At 32.6% G+C, this 17,960-nt stretch overlaps 1 pseudogene across 1 annotated transcript; it reads left to right on the forward strand.

The window, feature by feature from the left end:
• Window positions 1-3,538: 3,538 nt before the first annotated feature.
• On the forward strand, window positions 3,539-4,500 carry LOC146921253 (gibberellin-regulated protein 12 pseudogene; annotated as a pseudogene). The gene is made up of 3 exons (XR_015011115.1): window positions 3,539-3,667; window positions 4,157-4,187; window positions 4,304-4,500. The product of XR_015011115.1 is annotated as a gibberellin-regulated protein 12 pseudogene (transcript).
• The last annotated feature ends 13,460 nt before the right edge of the window (window positions 4,501-17,960 follow it).

Genomic DNA, 17,960 nt, shown 5'->3' on the forward strand with positions numbered 1-17,960 from the left:
TTGATTATCGCAGTAAATGGTTGGTGCGGGTGGATTCGCTAATTACTACACCCTCCGGTCACTATTATAAGCAAAAAACCACATTTTAGATTCATTCATTAAATGATGTATGTGGTCTTTATTATAAACCACATACATCATTTAATGAATGAATCTAAAATGTGGTTTTTTGCTTATAATAGTGACCGGAGGGTGTATGTTGGTGGTCGAATCCTCTCCCCATTCTCAAGAATCATCCTATTGTTTGACATAGGACTGTGTGGACTCGAAATAGTCGTTAATGCTTGCTGTTGTTGTTGCAGGGAGTTGATGGCACGTGATCCGATTTTGTGTTGATGATCGAGTCATTCACCAAACTATAAACCCTCTTGGTAGTTAGAATTGATTAGGGTTGGATCACTTTGTTGATCTTTTTTTTTTTTTTTTTGCCCGTTAGGGTTGCTTACTGGGTCAGTTCTTATGTCCCCCAATTTTTATGTAGTTTTTGCCCCTTTTTAATAATAGGGTTAATTATGTTTCTAGTCCCTATAAAATAGCGACCTTGTAAGTTTAGTCCCTACTTAATTTTAATAGCATTTTTAGTCCCTAATTTTGTTTTTCTGCACTGAGTATTAGTCCCTACTTAATTCAAATTTGTTTAATTTATGCTTAAACTCTTAAATTTTTGAACAATTTTTTGCAGACATGTTTAGAACATTACTAAAAGTTCGTCAGCAAAAAATTATCGCAAAATTTGATTCTACATCCAGATTTTATTACTTTTTATCTTTAACTTTTGTCGTTTTAAAAAATTCATATTTAATTCATTTCATGTCAGAAAATTCTAAATTTTAGTAAACGAACCTTTCATAGTGTTCTAATCTTGTCTCAAAAAAATTGTTCAAAAATTTAAGAGTTTAAGGATAATTAATCAAACTTTGTTTTAGCAGGGACTAAAATTATAAGTAATTTTTTTTATAGGGACTAAAAATGCTATTAAAATTAAGTAGAGACTAAACTTACAAGGTCGCTATTTTATAGGGACTAGAAACATAATTAACCCTTAATAATATATAGGCTAAATTGCATTTTTGGTCCCTTAACTATTTATGTAGTATCGCTTTGGTCCCTTAATTAAAATTTGATTTATTTTGGTGCTTTAACTTCTCTCCGTTACACATTTTGGTCCTTTCCGTTAGTTTTAATTCAAAAATGTTAGGTTTTCTTCTGGAATTTTTCTAGGATTCTTGTTGTTGAAGGTTGATGGAGATGATATGAAGATGAAAAAAAGGAGAAGAAGATGAAGAAAACCTAATGTTTTTGAATTAAAACTAACAGAAAGGACCAAAATGTGTAACAGAGAGAAGTTAAGGGACCAAAATAAATCGAATTTTAATTAAGGAACCAAAGCGAGACTACCTAAATAGTTAAGAGACCAAAAATGCAATTAAGCCTAATATATATGAGCAATTGACAACAAATTAGAGTAGGGTACCAACTTAGTTGTACACTATTCTTTTTTATGTCATTTTTCTCTTGACTTATAAAAAAAATTCATTACTTGATTTTCATTGTCAATTAAAAAAAAAATATGAATTGTGTAATTTTTGTTTATGTTTCATAAGGATGATTTTGTCATTTACATATATTTTATCTTGTAACTATCATGTGTGAACTAAATACTTGTTGCGAGAAAAAAGTGTGCACTAGATACATGAATCGTAAAATAAAGATATCTTGTTTTTTATCATGTTTGAACCAAATATATGATATGATAAATGTCTATCTCATCGCTATCATATCATATTGTTATCTAATTTTCTATTTTATCTTGTCATGCGACCAAACATATTTTTATGTAAAAAAACCCTTTTTTTTGACTATTTTTTTGTATAGTTTTTCAAAGTGAATTATATTTTTGATTTTTTTTTGGTACAGATTTTTTTTATTCTTTAATTAGTGAGAGTTTTTTTTGAGAGGAACAAAATTAACTATTATCATTAATCAACTAATGTTCAATACAAGAAGGATAAGAATAAAAAATACGGTGACTAGCCCAAGAACAGGCCGCCCTAGCTAAGCTATGAGCAACCATGTTCGCTTGTCTCCTAACAAACTTCACCTCGAAGTTGGAATGTAAAGATAACTGATAAATAATACTAGAAACAATAGCATAGAATTCCGAATCACCATGGCCCGGAGAAGATAAAGCTTGTACTAGAGTTATATTATTTGTATTTTTCTTTTGACTCAAAACCTCGTTAATATTACTGTGTTATCACTTGAACCAATCATTTTATGGTAAAGTAATTTTTTTTTTATCACTTGAACCAATCTTTTTTTGGTAAAGTAATTTTTGTTCGGGTCTAAATCTAGTGTTCGATGATACAATATAATATTTAAGTTAATCCTGAAACTTATTAGGGTTTGCCTCTCTAGTTAAAATCTCTTGTCTCTTTAGTTTGATTTTTAATCTTGAATATTACTTGAGTTAGAAACTAGCAAGATATGACAAGAAAATAAACCATTTATTTCCCTATAAAATGTAATTTAAAATATAAATTTTGCAATCTAATCAAATATAAATATAAAAAACAATTTGATAACAAATTAAAAAAATAAAAATATTAATAACTAATTTATTGGAATTAGCACATTTGAAAGCTAGTCAAATTATTATTAAAAGTTACAAAATATGAATATTAAAGGTTTTAGCAACTTAATTTTTTTTATGAGGGTAGTTTTTACTATTGTGTCCGTCTATTTGTTCTCTTTACGACGCTAACATGTGAATATATTTTATTATGTTTGTTTGTATAATTTTGATTACAATTTTAAATAATAATAAAAATTATTTGTACACCAATTTATCTATAAATTATTGTCAAAGCATATAACAATTTTTTTTCTATCAATTCTACGTATTTTGGTTTTCCTGTATATAAAATAAATATAAAATAATGATCATTTATCATTTATTCTATTAATAATTAGTAAAATGATAACATAAATGTATAAATGAGTTTTTTTTTGGTTACAAATGTATAAATGAGCTGTGTAAAAAAGTTTTACACTGTTAATGCATAGAAATTAATCGGATTTTACAATGTTAATGCATGTAAATGATAACCTTTCATTTTAGTCTCTCAAAACATTTCCTTCGACTTTTAATCATTATAAAATTTTCAATGACCACTTTTGTTCCATATTTTTAATTCAATTTATGTGTAGCATTTTTATTATTTTAATTAAATTGTGCAAAAACATATAGAATATCGTATAAATCCCTCCAAAAAATTAAATATGTAAAAAAATCTTTTGTTGACTCTTATTTTGTACTATAGTTTTTCTTTTTTTGACCAAATTGTACTATAGTTTTTCAAAGAGTATTATATCTGTGATTTTTTTTATTCTTTAAGTAGTGCATATAAGATATATGAGCGTTATTATTATTATTTTTTTGAAAGAGGATATTTGAGAGTTATGTAACGCATTACTTTTATTTTTCTTTTGACTCAAAACCTCGTTAATTGTACCGTGTTATCATTTGCCTCTATATAATTCTCTGCCCCCAACCAGAGACTATGTACAAGAGCAAGAGTGAAAGACAAACCAGACCACAATGGCTAAATTCATTTGTGCATTTCTTTTCATGCTTGTTATCACTTTTGTGATCCAAGAGACCTTTGTGAGTGATTCTATCTCCCCTTCTATTCTTTAACTCTTTTTTGATTTTGTCCCTCTGCATGTCATTGATATATAATTGAGTTTGTTGAAATGAATGTCAATGCCTTCTACTCCCTCCATTCCTTTTCTTTTGATGTTTTACCTCTTGACACAAGTTTTAAGGAGTAATTAAAGTATATAAACATTTGTGTGTGTTTTACTTAAATGTCCTTATTTATCATTAAATTCACATGTGATAAACCAAAGGTCACAACTACTTTAATAGTTTATTGTGTTTTCCAACAAGGGTAAACTTGAGAAAACAATAATGAATTCACTAAAACATCAAAATTTTTGGAATATAGTTGAAGTTCTAAAACATCAAAAGAAAAGGAATGGAGGGAGTAATAAGCTAAAAAATTGCATATGTATTATTTGTTTTCCCCTTAAATTAACCCTAATCTGATTTTTTTTTCTCTTTCTATTGTAAATGAAAAAAATATCTCTATAGGCTGGTGGAGAAGGATCTCTTCGTCCTGAAGGTAGTAATTCTATCTAATATTTTTTATTTTCTAAATATTCTTATGAAATAACACGTTGCAAAGCAAAATAATTTTATTTACTAATGTTATCGCAACTGAAATATTTTTTTCTTCAGAATGTGCAGGTGCATGTGACTATCGTTGTTCAGCAACTATGTACAGGAAGGCATGTCTAACCTATTGCAACTACTGTTGTGCAAAGTGTTTATGTGTCCCATCAGGAACATATGGTAACAAAGAAGAATGTCCATGCTATAATAACTTGAAAACTAAGGAAGGAGGACCTAAGTGCCAAAGCTCACATTCTAGGTGATGCATAGATCTTTGTCAATGCATTTATCTGCTATATGATTATTAATAAAATTTATATTCCGATGTTTAAGATTACTCCTCTAAAACAAAGCTTATTTATAAGCTCGAGTTTTATTTGAAGATATGAAAGTGACATTATTCTAATTGCTACCATATGTTTGCTCGAGTTTTATTTATAATCGATCCTTTCTATTAAGCTCTCTTCTTTTCTATTGTTCTTTTGTAATTTTGGGCATTGTTTGTGAAGCTCCAACGTGCTGGCCTTGAGTGCACGGGTTCAGACACGCAGTTGTGTAAACCTTGGAGAGCAAAACCGGGTATTAGATTGCACCGGAGGTCCATTGAAAATTTGCTTTCAGAGCAATGGTTTTTGCCACGACACAACAACTCTCTTCTATTCTTTCCTAACTATCCAAATTCTAATTTACTCTTAATATTTCCAACAATAGTTACTCCTAACAAATATTAAACAATATGACCATTTTTATAAATACATACAAAGGTGTTAAAATTTTATTATTATCAGTCAAAAAAAATTATATCATCATCATCATATATAAAAATTAAAGTACATACTAGTACTCTTATTGCGCCATCAGAGAAAGAGGATTCAGTTACTACTACAAACCTCAAATTTGGTAACCACGCCAATTTCTCACATTATTGGTCATGCATTGATCTATGTTAATGCATTTATCCGCTATTTGATTATTAATAAAATTTATATTCCGATGTTTCTGATTACTCCTCTGAATAAAAAGTTCATTCATAAGCTCGAATTTGATTTGAAGATATGAAAATGACATTCTTCTATTTGTTCAATGGTTCGATGATTCAATCTCCACTATAACATAAATTTTTTTTTGTTTGATTTTGTCAACTAGAATAGTGGCTAAAAATTCACAAGATTTTAATTGATGAAAATTGTAATTTTTGGATAGTTTTTTTTTTTTTATTAAATAGCCATTCTAGGCGTAGTGCAAACAAATATAAATAGATGAAAAATTGTAATTTTTAGGTTTTTTTCTTTATCCTAATAAATCAAATTCAAATTATCAATAATTGAAAATCTTAAATTATTTGGGAGGGCCATGATGTTGCACAAACCCATTAAATTAAAAAAAAAAAAAACTTACATTTTAACCCCTTTTTCCATAATAAATTAAATAAAACTAGGGCATTTAAAACATATAGTTTGAAACTAGGGTCGTTTGATAATATGTTTTGGCACACATGGTAGTTAAAAAAATCTTAAACTTAAGGCTCTCAGTCTCTTCAGGTTCAATATTGTTCCATATTGGTCTTTAGCCAAAATACAACGGCTCAATATGATAGGTCCATCAACTGGTTAGAAAAAGAAAGGTGCATCCACCCAGTCAGGGGGATTGGGGAACCACCTCCCAGTCATCAAGTGATAGCCCTAGATTTTGGAATGCAAGTTATAGCCTATCAGCAGAACCGTAGAAGAAGCATGCCTTTAAAACGTCGACATCCACCCAGCTATAATTGTCAACAATTGAAGGAGATTCTAAGTTCGATGTACTCCATGTACCATGTCAACTTTAGTGTTCAAAACATAAGGAGAACTATGAGTACGACGCCTAGAAGACTCCTCCATCCACCATATAATTTCCCTCTTACCGAATGATCCCCGGAATTTATTCTCTAAACTCTTCCTAGTTTTTAAACATAGTTTTCAAAAAAGGAGGATAAATCTCGAGATCGGATTTCAACTATATATGCCTACAAGAAAACCCCTTTGCCACATAATGGCGACCAATTGGAGGAGACAAACTCCTTACTGGATCCCAAGTAGGATCCATCTCTCTCCTAAACAGGCAAAAACCAATCAATATGGGTTAAACTACACGGAATGACCTAAGTCCTCTACTCGAATCAACAATTAAAAAGCAACAACAAATGGAGGGAAAAAGAGAAGCTACCTTTCCTATTTAAATATAATGATAAAATTGTGAAGAAGATAAGTAAGATGCAGAACTTTCCCTAGAAATCAGCAAAAGGAACAAAGGATTGGGTAGAAATTGGGAAAAAGCAAGTACTGAATAAAGGGTCTTGCAAATTCTTGCTTTATAAAGCTCTCAAGGATGAAATAAGAGTTGAAACATCAATAAACGTCTCAAAATGCGTCTCAAGAATGTAAGTGCTATAACTAGGAGCGTCGTGTGAATCCACAGGTTTGTGAGACATGTCTTGGTAAGTCTAGAAGAAGGGTCGTTTTAGCTCCTCACGCATTCAATGCAGGACCTTCCCCCTCTTAGAACTTTTCAAGCGTTAGTAAGTGCACAAGAGGGGGTCATTTCTACGATGATTGTTATCATCCAAGGACTTTCTGGGGGCAACAAAGGCCGACCTCCAATTTTCAAGCAAGAAACAAGCATTTCGCGTCATAAAGACAACGAGGGGTTGGGGCAGGGCAGAGGGGCAACTGTGCCTGACCGAACTTCAGTCCAAATACACCTACCCGTTATGATGGTCCCATCAATTGGTTAGACTTCCTTAAGGACATGTGCGGAAGTTCACTTATGTACCTGACCACACAAAAGCAATGCCACGTGACGGTTCCGGTCCTTCTGTCGATCTCAAGTTGTTTCCAGGAATCCACGACGGATTTTACGAAAGATGTTATGCCATTGCTCGTCTATATAAGTGGGGCATCGCCACCACGCCCATGTAGAATCAACATTTACACACTTTTTCATACTTTCTCCTCCTCATTCAGATACTGACTTGAGCGTCAAAGCGGGTATTAGTTTCAAAGGTTTCTCCCCGTCCGTTGAAGCACGCCCACCGCCGCACTGGTGCTATTGCACCGCTGTACCTGACTGTCACCAACATGAGCACCGAGATCGCGTCGTCCTAAGCTCTATTACCAGACAAATCAAATTATATATATACACAACCCTTGCGTTTTCCTTCGATTACTCCTGATCGAGTAGATAGGTAGATTATAACGTCATCAGTGGAATTAAAACCATGGTGTATCACAACCTCACATTAAATTTTTTACTTAATTTTTATTTACTATAACTGAGCTAAATAATTTTAGTCTAAATGACCCATTATCCCAAAATCCAACGTACCGAAAAATTCACATTGTTTTAAAGGTCCTTTTAAAACAAATTGTCCCAACATGGCAAAAAAAAAAAAAAACCACATTAAATTTTTTACTTAATTTTTATTTACTATAACTGAGCTAAATAATTTTAGTCTAAATGACCCATTATCCCAAAATCCAACGTACCGAAAAATTCACATTGTTTTAAAGGTCCTTTTAAAACAAATTGTCCCAACATGGCAAAAAAAAAAAAAACAGATGTATAATTAATATTTATTTGGGCCAACAACGCATCAAGATTATTTGTTTAACCCATGGATTTCCTTCAATTGTATTTTTTTTTTTTTTTGGCGTTGGTTTCCTATTTAACCCATGAGTTTTTGAAACAAAAATTGTCTCTCCACATATATATCCTTTTACGACTCAGTTGCATCTTTCTTGTATAGTTTCCACTTCACACATAAGGGAGGTAGCATACACTCATCCTTAAGAAATACATGAGCAAAATGATTGGGGATTAATCCAATGAACATAATCTAGAAATGTGGGTTATGTGGTGGATGACCTAACTAGGAAAAAGGTTTCTAAAATACCGTTTTCAAGTTTAGTCAACTCAACTACAACTTTATTGTAGTCAATTGCGATAATTTGATCCATATCTGGTAACGTCAACCATTTCTCTTTTGGTACAATTTTAGTCATTGAATATGAAGGGTACAAACCATCTTTGGTATATTTAAAATGTGTCTCAGAGCCAAACATTGACATATAATCACTCTTATGATTATTTAATTCTTTAATCAATGTGTAACGAATAATAGAATAACTATCTTCACCCACACCGAGATGCTCAGCTAGAACTTGGAATCCACAATTACCATCACCTTTGACGTCCACAATTTTTTTGAACACATGAACAAACGATTCTAATCAATATGGCGAATGTTTGGCCTTGGAATGAGATTAGGCGATGGATTACCAATACAAGCATTTTTCCTTTTAGGGAATGACAACTTTGTGACAATTTGACTAATTGGAAATTAGGAGTTCACATTCTCCCACAAGGATGGAGATCGAGCATTTAAATTGTCATTTGGCATAGACCTCACTCTATTTTTGGCGCCATTTGTTTGTATCTTTTAAAAAGGTGGAGTCAAAATTGTCATTTCTTGGAAATGCTATGATACACATTTGCTCCTTAATATGTAGTTTCATTTTGTAATCGCACGTTTCTAAATACCATTCCACTCTCCTCTAACAGAAAAATCTCATTCACCTTCAATCGCACCAATATTAACCTCAAAACATAACATTTATTAGTGGGTGTTTATCTTATTCAATCTAATAGGCCTCTTATTACAAATCTTCATAACAATAATATAAGCATAAGGCAACCCATATGATGTCTTGATCACATAACCACACTTTTTATGATCCATACCACATTACTTTACACGGGATGCTTCAAGATAAACAAAGTTCAAGCTAGCTATAAAAACGTTATACTCCAAAAAAGTGTACAATGAATTGCCTCGGTATCTATGTTCCAAAACAATACAACTCCAAAAAATACTTTTATCGCAGTGAACTGGAACACTAAAATATTGTGCATTGCCTCCTAACCTTTAGCCAAATCTCCCTTACCATCCTTCAAATTTTTCTTCAATTTTCCATTAGCAGATTCAACTTTGTAAGTGTTTGTGTTGCCAGTATGCAGTACATGATATGTTCATGCCCTCATAATTTTTTATTTCAAACGATTTAATTTGGTACTTTTAACATAGTTAAGAAAGTTTGGGAAGTTCCTACACACATATATCAAAATTGCACTATGGCTTCAACATATGATTCTTTTGATGTAGATCAACCACATTTTCCCACACTTTCATGATGTTGATAACTAACTCTGAACTTTACCTCTTTGACATCCTTCTCTTTCCCATCCACCTCTTGTGAATTTTTTCCTTTTCTATCCACCTCTTGGAAATCATTTTCATTGACATTCACCACTTTGACATCATTGGATTTGACTCTAAAATTTCGTCTTCCATTTAGCTATAGCATTTTTAGAAATATGAAACTGACACACTAAATCAATAGATTTAGGAAAAACATTGGGGGCAACATTCAATAGTGCAGTATCCATATCAGTCACAACACTCTTTGACATATTTTCTGCATATTTCATAAGATCAAGACATATCTATAGAACCCACGTGAAGTTGTCCTTTTTTACAGACATTCAAAAAATCAAAACCAACACAATATGTCATGTAGTTGAGGTTTCCCCAACTATCTGAAACAATGACATTTTGCACAAGTTGATTTTATATGTCGAGTCGATCAACAAAATAGTAGGAAAAGTGTTAAACAACTTAACAAATTTATGATGAGCCCAAAATATATCCTGAACAATAGTAGACTCACATACAGTTCTAAACTTGAAAGCATATTTGTGATCCTCCAAATATTTAGACATATGTCACATCTTTGACCTTTCAAGTGCATCATACACTTGCTTTATATTCAACAAGTTTTTTTATTTTTTTTAATCTTTTAAATTCATCAGGATATTCTTAGGTTCCACCATATTCCATGTTAGGTCATAAACAATCTCCTTGTCTTTCTCAACTAATCTACAAGCAAGAAGATGACCTTCTAACTTTGCCTCCATCGGATGGTTGTCCACTCTATTAAAAATACGCAATGACCATTTATTTGATTTCCACAAATAATCATACAACCTAAATATACATTCATATTTCAACGAGTCTCAAGACCACTTAAGGAGGGTGTATTGGATTCGGATTTTAAAGGACAATTTTTGCTTAAAAAAGTCTCAAAGATTTTAAAAGATTTTGTAGGATTTTAATGACTTTCATGATTTTAAAAGACTATCAGGATTTTGTAGGATTTTAATGACTTTCATGATTTTAAAAGTACCAAGCTGAAAGGAAAGTTCTATCGGACCGCAGTCAGACCGGCAATGTTGTATGGTACGGAGTGTTGGGCGGTTAAGAGCCAACACGAGAGTAAAGTAAGCATAGCGGAGATGAGGATGTTGCGTTGGATGAGTGGTAAGACTAGACATGATAGGATTAGGAATGACATCATTAGAGAGAGAGTGGGGGTAGCACCTATAGTACAAAAGTTGGTAGAAAATAGGCTTAGATGGTTTGGACATGTAGAGAGAAGACCCGTAGACGCTGTGGTAAGAAGAGTAGATCAAATGGAGGAGAGTCAAGTTAAAAGAGGTAGATGAATACCTAAGAAAACCATTAGAGAAACCATTAGAAAAGATTTAGAGGTCAATGAGTTGGATCCAAATATGGTCTTTGATAGAACATTATGGCGTCATTTGATCCATGTAGCCGACCCCACTTAGTGGGATAAGGCTTTTGGTTGCTGTTGTTGTTGTATCAGGATTTTCAATTTCAACGAGTCTCAAGACCACTTAAGTTGATAACAAATGCAGCGCTATTCATTCATTCTCATCTTGTTTCAAGCTACTCTTTTATAGACTATCTTGCTCACGGCAAATTTTTCCGTCAACAGTTCGGTACACTCACACATGCAGGTCTTTATTATATATTTTTTTTTGGTGAAACTCATGCAATTCTATTTTATTTATATAAAAATAATACAGAATAATTATTTAAATGAATTTAATAATATATATGTATATGTATATTGAGTTAGTTCATGAACCAAACAAGTCAAATTTTACACGGTTAAAGTTCAATTCATCTATTTAACGAGTTTAATTTTTACACTACTAGTAAGTTGTTGTTTAGTGACCGAAAAAGAGACGGTAAAAAATTGGTCACTATAGTAACCGATTTAGACACAGACAGTGGCGGATCTTCCTTGGGACCCATGGGAGCCATTGTACCCCCAAGATTTCTATAAATATATGATATGAGAGTCAAGATCCTCTCCATTTATTATTTTCGTCTGTCTTAGCGGAAAAGCGTTTGGTAAATGTATCAAAGGTTGCAGGTACAACACTACTTATGTCTTATTTTTTATATTTCTATTGTATTTTTGATAAATTATAAAAAAAAAACTTGCTTGCTGGGACTCGAACGTCCACCCCCTCCCTACATTAAATTCAAGCAAAATTAACCACTATTTCAGTTAATAACTTCAGCAATTTCTTGACACAGTTTAATATATATTTCGAAAAGGTTTGGCACCCCCGAGATAAAAACTCAAGATCCGCCACTGGACACCGAACAATGGAAAGTATTGACCAATAATAAGTTGGTCTTGAAATCGGTTAAAAATATTTGTAGTGACTGATTTAGAAACCACTAACACATTTTTTTTAATAAAATTTAAATTAAAAAAAGATCATATATTAGTATATTGCATTGATGTTCACTGGATTTTTCCATGTTATTTAGGGTTATTATTTAGGAACCCTCAGTTTTGTGTAGCTTCATAGGCATGACTAAATGGCGCCTCGTTCATGTGTTGTGCACAATGATTTAATTTACAAAAAGTGGTATGCAACCACAATATTGAAGTTTTAGAGGTTTCTTTAAAATCACTTCGTGTCCATATTTGCTATGCATCATCTATATTTATCCAGGAAAAAAAACATGATTTAAAGAATCATAGTGTAACTGCAATTGGAATTGTCCATAAATAAATTGACATAAGTCAATTGTTGGAACATTGGTGTGAAGTTGGAAAGAAATTGGAAGGTTGGAAGATTAAACACCAAGTAATTAAACTTTGATCTAGTGTTGTGTGAATTAAAAAAAATAGAATGTGGGGGTCCCACATAAATTAGAACACACGCATTAGTAGTGTTTAAATTGCGGTATTTAATTGTAAATACCCGATAATGATGAAAATAATAATAATTATTATTTTTAATTCATGGATATCACTCCCCATAATTTTAGTTTATGTTCGTTGTGATAAGATTGAGAATCCAACTGAATTTCCTATCTTTCTTTCGTTAGTGGATTTGTTTCTTTTTGAACTTATCCGATTAGTTTGTTACTTGAGCTGATCTGTGAGTTGCTTAATTTTTAAGTTTACTTAATTTTTAAGTTTCTCCAAATTAGTTACAAACTCTCCCTATAAAAGGAGAGCTCGCCTAGTTCAAAAATCACACCAAAGAGTTTCATTGAGTTGTCGGGAACTCTTTCTCTCTTCTCCCTTTCTTGACTTGTGTTGACGAGTCTTTCTTCTCTTCATCTCCTTTTTCTGTCCCTTCGGATTTAAGAGTGTTCTTAAGACCATAGTCCCTTTTCGGTTTAATGTCCCTTCGATATTAAGAATGGTCTTAAAAACATAGTCCCTTCAATAATATAAGTTCCTTCGAAATAAAGAGTACTATTAAGATCATAGTCCCTTTTGAATAATAATGTCCTGTCGGAATTAAGAATGAATGATCTTAACTGTATATAAAATATTTCAATATTTTTTCTATTTGAGGAGAAATGGTGGTATCACCATATTTGAGTGGTCGTAGTGCCATATTGATGTTTTGGAGAAATTAAAGTTAGAATGGTGGTAACACCATATTTGAGTGGTCTCAGCACCATAACAGAGTGGTAACAATACCATATTAAAGTGGTTTCAGTATTAAAGAGTGGTCTTAGTACCATATTTGAAGGTGTAAATCTCGAACGGTTTTCTACAGTGCAGTAGTTAACCGCACAGTTGTACCTGGGCTTGTTTTATCCTAGAGGCGGCGTGGTTGATAGTCTGCCTTGCACAATTTTGGGCAGTGCCACGAAACGTCTTAAAGAGAGCGACCTGGTCGTGACTCAACCTAGTAACAACTTCGGTAGATAATAGAATTTGGAAATTCAAATATAACAGTTTGGAAATCCAAAAAACAACATCAATTAATTTATTCTGTTGACCTGGCGGCTCTCAAAAAAAAAAATTGCGAAATAAATAAATAAATAAATTGAGCCTTGAGAGTGAGCTATCATAATTCATAAATCATAATAACTTATTATGTTTACCCTGTCAATATTTGGAATTCTATTATATTAAGCATTGTTGTAGGTTTGCCCTCATTTGCTTATATTCCATTTCATGGTAGAATTTCCTCACTTATTTAATTTACTTCAACAGTGTTGTGTTCTTTTGCCTTACATAACTTTGATTTAGGCATGCTTATGTGTGCATACAATTTTAACATTCAATCCAGCAACTATATAGTAACATCAGTACCATTCTAAGATTTGCTTCATATTTGTCAAACAAAAAAAAAAAAAAGAGTTGCTTCATATTGAGTACTGTTCATATCTCTGCATATGGATACTTAATATTACTAACTCAATCTAGCAATCATGAATTTGTTACTCTGTTGAATTAACCAAGTAAAAAACTTCCACTATTTGTCCAAAGGGTGGTCTAGTGTTAAACTGTATGAAAAATCTTATTCGTATTATTTTAGGGTACTTTCTGAATAGTTTCCATATTTCTTAGTTATTATCATGATTGTTTTTCCCTGTTTTATTAGCGTTAGTTCTAGTTTAGATAAAAGTTTGTGTTTTGTGTCTTATAATCATAAATCATGTCATCATATTCTTAATGCAAAGTATTGATTCTTTCTATCTAGTGTTTTAAAAGCCTCTGAATTTTAATAACTTGATCTAGCTAGCAATTCATCTTTTAACTTTTGAACCTTAAGAATGCCAAATCATGAATTTTTTAATCATTTAACTTTTAAACCTTAAGGCTCTTAAAAAACCCTTTGAACCTTAAGAATGTTTCAAATGGCTATTACATGATTTAAAAAAATTTATTGCGAAAGTATAGAGCTTGAATAGTATAGGCATTACATGGTATTTCATTTAAATCAATGGCTGTTACTCATTATCTTTAAACGCATACATTGTTACTTACCAAGAGATAACATGGTGAAGATTTATTTTAACTTGGAAGTCTTTAAATTTTCTAGTTTTTTTTTTTTTTTTTTTTTGGTTACAGTTAAATTTTCTAGTTTAAGAGATAACAAGTTAACGTGTGTCCCACTAATAATGCTTATATATACTTTGAATTATTATCATGGTTTTTATTATGATTTTTCAAAAGACTAAGAATTGAACCTTGTTTATTTATTTATTCTAAAATTAGACTCGTAATTCTAATTGAATTAAGGAGTTAATTGTGGCAGTTACTAAATTAATTACCGAGGAATAATCAATGATACTTTGTGGTTCTTGTGATTTGAGAAACTACGAACACTATCTACAATCTGCAATCACTACAAGAAAAAATGCATTTTGTGACCCTTAAAATGATGGATTGCGACTGTTCTAAGGGTTGCAAATGTACATTTGCGATTTTTCCTCAACAGTCGCTAATGTTGGGGTCGCAACTGTCCTTTGCGACAGTTTAGAACTGTCGCAAATGACTGATTTAAATTTTTAAATTAATTATTCTGCATCTGTTTGAGTGTCGCAAAATGCCAAATTTCTTGTAGTTAATACATATATGTATAATTAAGTATGCAAAGTGTTGATCTCAAAGAGTTGAATGTGAGTACTAGTTTAGGAGTAAAGTACACCCTTGCACTTCGCTTGCTTGGGAATGCAGACCTTATGTGTGCGTTTGTGTGTTTTATTGTCTCTTTCTTATATGCTATCTTAAGTGTGTTTTATTATGATGCTAAGTTGATTGATATTGGTAGGTGGTACTCAAGAATAACATTAGAGTATGGATGCAAGAAAAAAATGGAGATCCAAGCATTCCAACTATTTAAGAATATGCAGCTCATAGTTTTCGAATTTTCTTTTGTATTTCTTGATAAATTAGTTTCTTAGTTAATGTAATATCATACTACCATATGCCAAGGCTTATTTTAGTGTATACTGTTGGTATCAAGTTTTCTATATAAATGTATAGTTTGTTGTGTATGATTTTAATATACAAATAGAGCTAAAATCATATTTTGATAGATTAATTTTTTTGGCACAACATAAATTAGAGACCGATTTAGTGACCAATATGTTACAAGTCGGTCACAATTTTTGTCACTAAATTCAGCCACAGTCTAGACTCGGAAGCGCTAAATTAGTCTCTAAGTTCAGTTAAAAACTCGGTCACTGAAAACCCGTTGCTATTATGGTCATAAAAGATTAGTCGCCAAGGTATTAGCAACTCATATTTTTTGTCACAATTTCGGTACTATATCTTTTAGTGACCGATTTTGATGATGTTGCCATGAAAAATCTAGTCTCTAAAAGGCTGATTTCTTATAGTGTAACTCAAGTTTGACTCATTTGATTCAGAAACCAAGCACGACGAATTAATTACCAAATCAAATTTCGAATTATTTTCGAGTTCGTTTGATTCCAACGTGGATCCCTCTGTCTTATGAAAGTTGCGCCTCCCACAACAGCATAGGTAATAAGAGAATATAGGTTTTGTTAGATTTCTGCTCTTCTCCTAGCAAGTTTCGCTCCTACCCAGCCAAACTGACCAAAATACCCCTGTGCTAGTTAACTAACGAATGTGTAAAATTATGCGTTAGTTAACTCACACGGCGTGAGTTAACTTACGCTACATGAGTTAACTCACGCATGTGTTATTTCCCGCGTGAGTTAACTCATGATAGTTCATACTAAATGGGAATAACGTTTGTTGCACATCCCCAACCCAAAACTCACGTTTTGTTTAGCAACCAAGCAAAAAAGGCAAATCTTTTAGTCCATTATCAGGATGACATAATAATCAAGAAGATAAATGCCTCAGACCTCAGCCAACGTGTTCCAATTTCCCATTGAACCACCAAAACCTTTCTAAAGACTTAATGATCTCTAGGAGATCCAGTTCCATGTTGTCATCACTTCGCCTTGTCCCAAGACTCGTGCTTGGGGGGCTGTGAACCGTCATAATATTCCTAAAGGCTTAGAAGCCCTCCAGAAAGGCTCTAAGACCTCCAGAAGGGCTCAGGCGCCCTCAATAAGGGCTCTTGAGACCTTGGCGCTCTCGCCTTGAGGCACCACCCTTCTAAGCTTCTAGAAACCTCTAGAAACCACCTAAAATACACAAATACCCCTGTTGCTTGGGAACCAAGCAACCGAAACCCAAGCCCATGGCAGGCTATAAATACTCTTGAGAGCATTCTCAAGGCATCCAATAATCAGTCTAAACCCTAGAATACGATACAGAACCCTAGTATCCCTTACCGTACTTTTTTCAAGTACAGTTGGCGCCGTCTGTGGGAACCGGTAAAACTAACCCGGGCCACACCTCTGAATCGCAATCGCAGTTCAGTAAACAAAAACCCTATTCCCTGAATTGCACCATCGCCACCATTGCCTGAGTAGTGATGACAGTCATATTCCTGACCTTAGCATATTCTGATTTCTCTCTTCTCTCTCGTTTTTGTTTTTTGTGACTTTGATACAGCTGGGACGTTATTGGCGTAAAGGCATATACGACGCCAAAATACGATTTTCTACCGATCAAATGATTTATACTCCTTATATTTATCTCGCACAATCAATTTTGAAAAGTAATTAGGTCTTGTTATTTCTTCTATTATTTATCGAGATTTGTTCCTAACCTTTGTTCTGCAAAGAAACTTGACAGGTGGCATTCTTAAGGAAAAGAATATACAGCTGATGGTTAAATAAAGATCACGTTGGTTGGATATGTACCACACAAACTTGCTCTAAGTCTGGTTAAATTTTTTACGATTTGTGCTTTTTCAATTTGTGTTTTTTACTTGCTAAAACGCCTGCGGCGATCCCATTATTTCTTGCCCTCTCTGATGGATTCTTCTTTGAATCGTAATGATGCCGGTGCTATTAGTTCTTGCAGAAACTGATTATGTTATATTAATGATATCTCCAATTCTGTTTACAGGAATATTAGATGATTCGATTTTCATACCAAAATAGTTATTCTATTTTCTTATTTTAAATTTGATTGGCTTGATGTAGCCGGTGGAACAATTTAAATGATTCCTACTCACACAGTCTTGTCTGTATGGATTTTGCTATGTGAACTGATAATTAAAAATTGGTTTCTATGTGAAGTTACCTCACCTTCTTAAATTGATATCTATGTGTTTTCATCTTTTTAGTTGGTGCATACCAGCGCATGATGCTTTGATAGGTGTAAGTGTCAGCCTTTGAAACATTAACCCATGATTTTCTAGCCGAATAGAATTATTTAAATCATTTTCCCATTTCAATTATTTTATTTGGCCTAATTCGATCCGATTTTGTGGCTAGAATCTAAGTGTTTTCTTTTTTGGTTGGATTTCATGCTCTTTTCCAATTATCATTGAATGAATAAAGTTTCGGTGGATTAATGGACAATTTTTGGGGGTCCACATACTATAAATAATATAATGGACAATTTTTGGGTGTCCACATACTATAAATAATATTTTCTGG

Source organism: Medicago sativa, chromosome 5 (genome assembly GCF_051527215.1).
Source record: "Medicago sativa cultivar Bolivia chromosome 5, Bolivia_mono, whole genome shotgun sequence".
Classification (NCBI taxonomy): domain Eukaryota; kingdom Viridiplantae; phylum Streptophyta; class Magnoliopsida; order Fabales; family Fabaceae; genus Medicago; species Medicago sativa.